The following is an 8,213-nucleotide window of genomic DNA, read 5'->3' as shown; positions in this document are numbered from 1 at the left end:
AAGAAAAAAGATTAATAGCAATATTAAAATATTTCTTCTAATTAATTTCCTTTCAATGTGCACAAATTCGTGCACCGGGCCACTAGTTTGATTATAAAAATAATGGTAACATAATTTAACTTATTGGCTTTTTTTCTTTAAGAAAAAACACTATTGCAACTAGATTAGGTAGAGAACAAAATAGTCACCTCATCAACATCCAGAAAAGAATAAGTAGAAGAGACTGACAGCTGTATTTATTTTATTGCTTATGAACTTTATAGGAGAAAACCTGAAGTCATTTTCAAGGTCCACCATTTCTTACCTCTTTTCAGTTGGGTCAAGTTTCTAAGCTTTCTAAATCTCCATTTTCCAGCTAATGAAAAGAAAATAGGATTCCATCGAATCTCCTATCTACCTACTCCAGGACTTCTGTGAGGATCAAATGAGATGAGACACAGGAAAATGCTTCACAGACATTTGGTTACAGTGTAAATTGTTTCCACCTGGCTATAAAGCAAGTTGTGTTCCTGGGCTGAAGAAACTGCAAGGAGGCTAGTCGCTAGGGAGAGGAAGCTGGGCGTTGCTACATGATGTCATTACCCAGCACCCACAGCCACCATTTCCAGAATGGGCTGGGCTGTGGGCCGCATTTTGTGCCATGAAGTCTCAGCAGAGTCCGCTGTGATTTGGTGGGCTGTTACTCCAAGGTGGTGGTGGGGCTTGTGTCCCACTGGGGGAAGCCAAGTATTGCTTTGTGGGTATCAGGTCCACAGTGCCATTTCTCTATAAATGGCCAGTGTGTGTCACAGCAGCTCCTGCGTTGAGCATCTTCCCCTGGTGGTCAGTGTGTGTCATAGTGACCAGGTGGATGGACACTTGGCGTATTAGCTAGCTAGCTATCTAACTATCTATCTATCTATCTATACACACACACACACACATACACACACACATATATATATATACATGGAAGATAAGAATCCTAAAAAGTTTGTAACTACTTCATACTTACTGCAAGCTAAAAGAAAGATAGCATTAAGGCTAAACCATTAATAAAATGAAGAGTTACACATATTCCCTGGGCTAAATGCTTACAAATTAATTCAACTAATAAAATAAAAGAATGGGGATAAATTACTCCAATCCATTTATATTTAGCCTTGTTCAGATTCTTTGAAAGTCAAATCAAATTCTTATTTGACAAAGACACTTCTGACAAATTTTAAATGTTTAATAGTTAACCATATTAAATTATTTAGAATATAATTAAATATTTCAGAAACCCCTAAGGCAAAAATAGATGTGGTCATGGAACCATCAACACATTTTGCTTCCATAATATCATAAAATATTTAGAAATGGAAGAGATATTAGAAATTGTTCTAACATACACTCCCATCTCTTATGCTCATACCTACAACCTCCATTTTATACAAATGTGGAAAATAGACTTAGAGAAGTAAAATCACATGCCACTAATCAAGTTATTACAAGAATGTACAACAAAATGGCCACAAACTCCTTTTTCAATGCATACTATTAATGAACATGTATTTTTTAAACTCACTATTAGAAGGACACTGAAACTAAAATTAAATTTTAAATTCCAGAACTAAGGTTATGTATTAGAACACCTTTGTTTTTGCTCAACAAAAATATACAGGGAAATTATTTAGTCCACGAGACTGTTAGGAATCATGAGTAATAATATATAAAGAGTATATGTGTATCTGTGTATGTGCATTTTTCCCCCATCGGTAACCTTTCATCATGTGGTTATTAGCAGGAACTAAAATTAAGACTTTCCCTTTGACATAAGGCACACTTTGAACCTAACTTTCTAAAATTTTTCACCAAAACCATAATTGTTACTCTTAAATTAACAGGTCTGGGCCAATATTTGAAAATCTGATTTTACCCTGTCTCTTCAATTTCTATCTAAAGTTATAATCTTTGTTAATTATCAAGCAATTCCATAGCAACCAGCTGCAATGTCCCTCATAGAAATAAACAGAAAGAACACATAAGTTATTAATAAAGATTCTATTTTCATCTAAATGTCTCATGAGACAAAAAAGAACCCAAAGTCTATGTTGCATTCAAAGCTAATATACTCCAAAACTCCAAGCAGGTGGCACAGCAATATGCCAATAAAGGCACATATGGAAGAAGGCAAACTGACCCAAGAAGAGCAGCAAAAATGTATAAACTGATTGTTTTGAAAGGGTAGGAGGAGCCACCAAGTGGATCAGTCTTCATTCGTGGATAATTTTTTAAATAACAAATAAACTATTTTTTAAGAGGGAAACAGAAAGAGTAAAATAATGAATTCACTTGTTGTTAATGTTAATCAGTTCTTGGTATTTCCTAAGTTGGCTGTATTGTTAAAAACTGGAATAAAATTCGGGTTATGCTTTTTTTCAAGACAATGTCCTTAACTAATATGAAAAAATAAAATCACTTAAAATGTCACACTTACCAACTGCAATTTAGAATACCTGGATCCATTAAGGATAGTTCATTTTATTAATGAATACAGGAGGACAAACCAGAGAATGTTCTTAAAATACCAATTTTACACTATCTTTCATTTTCAAATGATTAAGATGTTTACTTAACACAGAGAAAGAAGCTACTTCTTTCTCTTTTCACTAAACCTAAATGACAATAGAACCAATCAATTGGAAAAATGAATTTCATCTTTCAATGTTTTAGTAGCTGGATTTTTAAAAAATTCTTTGTGCTGCCTAAAACAACTTGATAGCTCAATTTACTTATTTTTAACATTTTATGTCTAATCAGATACTTTCAAGCCAGGCTGCATATGGACTTTATTATCACATCTGTGCCACATTTGTACTAAAGAGAGAATAGTGAAGATTGTTTCACTCTAGTTCTTATCATCAATGTCATAATGTAGAGTTTAATTTAAAAAATGCAAATGTCTATTCTAAATATAGCTTTTCCCCCTCATCTTTTGTATTTGATTTTAAATATTTAACAAGTTCATTCCTTTCCAAATTAAAACAAAAATCACTAAAATGCTTGTGCACATGGCTAAGAGTTTCTGGAGATCAGCCATTACAATTCACTTATTCCACAGATGAGAAAACTGAGAGCCAAAAAAGTCACCTGCCTAATGGGAGCAGAGCCTAAAATGGAATTCAGGTCACCAGCATCCTTTCCTACCACACTGTCATGACAGCTAGCATCTGAGCCACATCACACTGAAGTATCTAATGGTCAGAAGCCAAAATTAACCTATGGTCCTTTGAGGAAAACCACAAAGAATAGTCAGGATGAGGGCACCAGAATACATGAGCCTGCAGCACAATTACCCATCAGAATCTGTCTATGGGTTTTGGGTACATCTATGTCAAAAGTGAGTCATAGTGATCTTGTTTTGTGTGTGTGTGTGTGTGTGTGTGTATGTGTGGCAGGGGAGGGGGGGAGGGCGGGCGCGGATGCCAGACAGACTTCCTAGAAAAACCTGTAATGGTCTCCCTTCTTTGCCCTTCACTAAATTGAATCTGATGTAGACAAATGATGCACAAATAAAATTAGAGCAGCTTCTCCCTCCTCCTGATGGATGTCAGCCTGTCTCATTCTCACTGTTGGCAGCCACCTGGTGGAGCTGTAATCCATCATTTTGTAAGAGACAAACACTAGGTGACTAACTGCTGGGTCTGCTACTACAAACTTAGTTTCACAGGTTAAAATAGTTAATTTGTAGTGTTTTCAGATGAGAAGTTAAATGCTGAACCAGATCCAGTAGTAAGGATAAACATTGTTCCCAGTTTTAAGTGCAAGTATAAATTCCTTTCCCTGTTTGAGAAGCTGTTCTGCATAGCCACCAGTTCTCCAGCCACTCCTATTGCTTTCTAGGTGAACCATTTCCCCCAGAGTTCCACACCGAAAGAAAGATTCAGAGATTTGAAGAAAGCTGTGTGCCAAGGAGTGCTTCAGTTCTGTAATCCAACAACTTCCTCTTCGTCCCGCCCTGCTGTGCACTGTCTGTTCTAATGTTCCTTCCCTCAGAGAAAGTGTACATTTGGTAGGAGAGGAAGCAGCTAGTTTTCTATGGTTCAGACCCAATAAAAGGTGATACTTTCTTTAATATTAATTAGGAAGTCAACTGAAGTTCCAAGGTGAATTCCCAAATCACCACAAATATCATCTCTCTCTCTCTCTCTCTCTCTCTCTCTCTCTCTCTTTCTCTCTCTCTCTCTCACACACACACACACACACACACACAAATATACAGGATGGGACAAAAGTAGGTTTACACTTGTTCATATGGACATGACAATAATTAATAAATAATAATACAAGAATAAACTGTTTTGCATACTCACAACTGTAAACCTACTTTTGCCCCACTCTCTATATACCAGTAGAATTAAGGTCACTTTTAATACCAGTAGAATTAATGTACACTTAATTAGCCATGGCATTCTTTGTAAAGAGAAGTTGTCCAGTAGTTAAATCTTATTTTCCATGCCCTGAGGGAAGTGATAGCTGCCACCTCAAATCAAGATAATCCTTCCAGAAATCAGCGCTCTTCTGAGAATGCAGCTGATTTTCTTCTTTCTCACAGAACTGAAACTGCTTTTACAAACAGGTCTCATAACATAACTTCAACCCCAAATACAAGTGTCTTTCACGGTATACACTCTTCTGGGACCCAACATAGCCCTCCCTTTGTCATGACAGTACTAACCAGACCGGAAAAGAACAGGCCATAAAACAGAGCACAGACCTGGGGTGACAAAGAGCAGTATTTGAATGCTGGCCCTCTGTGAGAAAGACAAATTAAACTTAATAGGTGTCTCATTTCTTCACCTGCAAATTGGAACAAACACACTTCTCAAATGTCTTCTTGAAGAGAAAGGGAAACAACACAGAAGAAAATACCGGCACACAGTAGGCCCTCAGTAAATGTTCATTTCCTCCTCCCCAGCTCAGTTTCTTGCAAATGTGACAGCACTACTGACAAGAGAGTAGGTTACAGAGCACTGTGGAGAGTTCGTGAGAAACATTACAATTAGGAAATAACAGCCTCCTTTAGGAAATAACCAACTCCTTTAAGCTACTCTGGCCCCTCCCTTCCCAATATAGGCCTTCTCATATTTTTCTTTTCCATTGTTGAGACATAAACTGAGACAGAAGAGAAAGCATTTAGGAAAATTATAGGAGGTAGCAGAATCTGACGTCAGTTGAAGGGGAAAGTAGTCATTATGAAAGCAAAGAAATGAGCAAAATGTGATTGGGGGTGGGGGGGGGGCGGGGGGACAACGGCGGCAAAGAAGCCAGAGGTTTCATTAACTGGCAAGGATGGGCAAAGAGACTTTTCAAAATCATAATAGTTCTAGCCCTGGCCGGATGGCTCAGTTGGTTGGAACATTGTCCCATACACCAAAAGGGTTGCAGGTTTGATTCCCAGTCAGGGTACATACCTAGGTTGAGGGTTCGATCCCCAGTCAGGGAGCTAATGGGAGGCAACCAATTGGTGTTTCTCACATCGATGTCTCTGTCTCTCTCTTCCTCTCTCCCCCTTCCTCTCTCTCTCAAATCTTCCTCAGATGAGGATTAAAACATAAATAAAAATCAGAATGGTTTCATAAGTTGTAATCACTTACAATTACTGTAATTCCATAGTCACAATTTCATGAGGATGTCATACAAGCTGAGTGCTGCTCGGGCAAATACTTAGAAGCAGTTATTAGCCAACAGATTATTCCCCAAGTACTAGGAGTAGATGATACTGCTATAATGGAGCCTGCGTGGCATTTAAAGGTTCAAAGTGCAAGCTTAATGTTGGGACTTTACACAAATGTTGGGAAATGCATATCTGAATAATAAAAATTGCAGCCTCCTGGTGCAAATACAGTAGGTAAGTTTTGGGGGAGTCAAAAGTTACATGTGGATTTTCAACTGTTGGCGTGGGAGGGGGTCAGTACCCCTAACCCCACCCACATTGTTCAAGAGTCAACTGTGCCTGCAATATTTGTGTCAGTCCATATGACAGACCAATCACGGGAGCAGCATTGAGTTGCTGAGGGAAGAAAAACTGGATTGAGTTAAAGCACCGTACCACTGCTTTACAAGAGCACAGCAATTCTGGTTTGCTTACAACACTTCATTACCTTTCCCTCACACGCGCCTTCTCTCTGGTCTCACCAAAATTCTCATATCCGCACGCTCTGGGGCTTGTTACATATCAGAGCGGAAACGTTTTAAAAGTTGAAGTGGAGGAAATCCAGCTTAGTCCGCCTACTTTTGCTCAAGTTTACTTTCTCCCAGAAGCCATCTGGAATAAGACACCACAACTTCCAAGCAGAGGGGGAGAAGATGCATGGCCTCTGCTTGCCCACAGAAGACCTCACAACGCAGTCAGAGACAAACATGCACACAAAAGCATCAAGCTGGCAAGGAGGAGAGAATGTAGAGGAGAGTTTTATGAGGGTTAAGGAGGAACCACCAGCCTCAAAGTTTCATGGGCTGCATGCAAAGACCCCAGTGGCATTAGTGATGGACAATTCCTATGTATATTTGAAGGGGAGAGGCTTCTTTAAATTCTGTTACTGTTATTTATTTATTTATTCAAGATCTAGCTGTAGATATACATCTAAAGCAGTGGTCCACTATGGGGAGGTAATTTTGCTTCCCAGGGGACATATTTCAACATGTGGAGACATTTTGGGTTATCACAAACGGAGAGATGCTACTGGTATCTAGTGGGCAGAGGCCAAGAACATCCTACAAGGCACAGGATGAATTACCCAGTCCAAAATGTCAACAGAGCTAAGACTGAGAAACCCTGATCTAAAACAAAGGAACTAACGTAGCTACCCTCATGAAACAAAATAAAAGTTCTGGAATGCAAAGTTTGTTTTATTCTTTCTCATAGAAATGAAACTAACCTTTACAGCCAGGCATCATAACCTCCCACCACATAAATAAATGTCTTTCATTTGTATCTGATAAAATTTCTGATAAAAATCTATCTCAAATGTCTTCTTTAATTATCTTAATGACAAAATTATCTGGCAATTGAGGGCTTGTACTGGGGGGTGGGGGTGGCCAGGGAGAGGTCAATGGGGGAAAAGGAGGCTCATGTAATACTTTAAACAATAATTTAAATAAAAAATTATCTGGCAATTAATCTTATATGCTTTGAAAAAAATTATGATGGTTGTTTTCTGGAAGAAAGAACACATAAGCTAAAACAGAACAATTATGAGATAAAAATAATTTTATATTCAAATGGTAACTTTTCATAAACAAATCAGCATCAAGTAATAAAACCTCACAAAAAATGTCAATGTCTGCTCAGGAGGACAATAGTATCTGAAGTAGATGCTAACTTACTGTGAAGAAAAGTAAACATGTCAAAGATAAATTTCCCAAACAGAGTAAGTTTTATGAAGAACATTTACTCTTTAGCCAGCGTATTCTAACATTGAAAACTAGAGGTCTGGTGCACAACATTCATGCACTGGGGGGAAGAGGGGGTCCCTCAGCCTGGCCTGCACCCTCTTGCAGTCCCGGACCCCACCCCCCCCCGGGGGGATGTCCACCTGCCGGCTTACAGGCTCCTGCCACTGCCACTGCCCTCGCCAGTTGTGAGCCCAGCTTCTGGCTGAGTGGTGCTCCCCCTGTGAGAACACAATGACCACAAGGGGGCAGCTCCTGCATTAAGCGTCTGACCCCTGGTGGTCAGTGCACATCAGAGCGACCAATCGTTCTGCCGTTGGGTTGATTTGCATATTAGCCTTTTATTATGTAGGACTAGAGGCCTGATGCACGAAGATTCGTGCAAGAAGGGCCTTCCTTCCCCTGGCTGCCAGCACCACCTTTGCTCCGGCCAGAGCCACCTTTCCGCCTTCGCTCCAGCCCGGAGCCACCTTTCTGCCTTTGTTGCGGCCTGGAGCCGCCTTTCTGCCTTCCCACACTGCCCAGAGGCCTGGAGTAGCTGGGGCGGTGCGGAACGCCCCCGGCCACTCGGTGCCTGTGTATGCAAATTATCCCTCCATCTTTGTTGGGTTAATTTGTGTACTCACTCCTGATTGGCTGGTAGGGGCGTCACAAAGGTATGGTCAATTTGCATCTTTCTCTTTTATTCGTGTAGACTAGAGGCCTGGTGTACAAAAATTTGTGCACTCGGGGGTGGGGGGTTCCCTCAGCCGGCCTGTGCCCTCTCGCAGTCTGGGACCCCTCAGGGGATGACC

At 40.0% G+C, this 8,213-nt stretch overlaps 1 protein-coding gene across 1 annotated transcript in view; it reads right to left on the bottom strand.

The window, feature by feature from the left end:
* The window catches only part of AAGAB (alpha- and gamma-adaptin binding protein), a 54,699-nt gene that overhangs the window by 34,935 nt on the left and 11,551 nt on the right, over positions 1–8,213 (bottom strand). The window lies entirely within an intron of this gene.

This window comes from Myotis davidii, unplaced genomic scaffold (genome assembly GCF_000327345.1).
Source record: "Myotis davidii unplaced genomic scaffold, ASM32734v1 scaffold673, whole genome shotgun sequence".
Classification (NCBI taxonomy): domain Eukaryota; kingdom Metazoa; phylum Chordata; class Mammalia; order Chiroptera; family Vespertilionidae; genus Myotis; species Myotis davidii.
Note: the sequence above shows the minus strand (reverse complement) of the source record. Positions and strands in the feature narration are given on the sequence as shown.